Below are 1,688 nucleotides of genomic sequence, written 5' to 3' on the forward strand. Positions count from 1 at the left end.
ACCTTTTCCTTCATGATCTCTTGTGTGAAGGGATCATGATTGTTTTCGGGGGCGGTGCCGCGTTCCGTCCGGTCTTTCAGGTTGGCCTCTATTTTCCGCAGTTTTTCTTCTAATTCTCTGCGCTTGCGAGCCTCCCTTCTCAGATCTTGTTCAGTTTCCTTCTGCTTTTTTATGTCCTCTTCGAGTTGTTTCAGCCGGTTTTGCTGTGCCCGAACTGCTTCTAGAATTTCCGAGTTCTTTCCCTTCTCGGGATTTGGTGGATCTTTGTTTAGGAGTGATGTCTTTGGGTGATTCTGTTTGTTTCCCCCTGGAGTGCGTGGTGACAGAGGGCTATCCGGTCGTTCGCCGGTGTCAACTTCCTCTTTTTGTTCTGATGTAGCGTGGTTATTGTTGGGAGGGTCGTCCGCCATGGTAAGGGGATGACTTCCAGGTTCCCCGGCAACGGCGCCAATGTTCCGAGGGTTACCTGAAACGTGTAGCTCGGTCGTCTTGGTAAGACCCGAGGTGGGGGTTCTGTGACCCGAGCTTGATGTGCCGAGTGGCTGGTGGTTGTACCTGCAATGACACTCCGATGCTTAAGTTAGCATGGGTTCAAGCAGATATTTAGTAGAATTAGAGTATGAGTTATACCTGGGTGCTCCAGTGTATTTATAGTAGTTGGTCGTGATCTTCCCTGGATAAGATATTCTTATCTTATCTTATCTTTTTGGGAGTTTTATCTCTATCTTTGCGGAACCGCCTTTCCCAGGCCTCTTCGGCCTTTAGGTTTTGGGCTTTGTTCCTTTTGATGGGCCTTCTTAGCCTATTTGTCCGAGGTCCGACCTCAGGCGTGGGCCTTTGGGACGAGGTCGGGCCTTCTATGATCTTGTCCGAGTTTGGGGAGCTCGGTCAGGGTATGAACAACTGCCTCTATAAGAATAGAGATCAGGAAGGGAACTATGAATTGGTAGCACCTGATTCCGAGGAAAGGGTTTGCTTTCCTGCTCTGACCCGGGGGGAGCGCCCTTTCTTTTACGCTTATGACTATTTTTTTCAGCCAGTTGAATATCACTTTTCCTTTTACTTCCTTTGAGATCGATCTGCTGTGGTCGTGTAATGTAGCTCCATCCCAGCCCCATCTGAATTCCTGGGGGTTTATCAGGATCTTTCAGCTTTTTTGCCAAGAGCTGGACGTTACTCCTTCTTAGACTATTTTCCTTTATCTGTTTGTTTTAACTAAGCCCAGTGTTTCTTCAAAAAAGAAAGCCTCATGGGTTTCCTTTAGATCTTCCCAAGGACATAAAGTTTTTTTCCATGTATGACGAGTCCTTCAGGGACTTCAAGAATTACTTTTTTAAGGTCTGAGCAGTTGAGGGAGCTCGGCCATTTTTTCTGGAAGCAAATAATGAGCCTGCCTTCCCTTTGTGTTGGCAACAGAATGTAGTGGTGTCTCGATATACGTGGGAGATGTTCGATGAGGTCGAGCAGGCCTTTGTAAATGTTTTGGAAGATATTTGGGGGGAACCTCCTCATCTTGACACTAAACAATTTATGGGGGACCCATCCCTTGTCCAAACTGCATTGAGTATTTAAAAATTGATATTTTTTTATTTCTGGTTTTGCTTTCTTCTTTTTCCAATGTGTAATTTGCTTCTATGGTCGATTTTCTTTTTCAGAGATGGCCAAGAACAATGACTCCGTGAAAGCCC

The sequence above is a fragment of the Arachis hypogaea genome, chromosome 9, assembly GCF_003086295.3.
Source record: "Arachis hypogaea cultivar Tifrunner chromosome 9, arahy.Tifrunner.gnm2.J5K5, whole genome shotgun sequence".
In the NCBI taxonomy this organism is placed as follows: domain Eukaryota; kingdom Viridiplantae; phylum Streptophyta; class Magnoliopsida; order Fabales; family Fabaceae; genus Arachis; species Arachis hypogaea.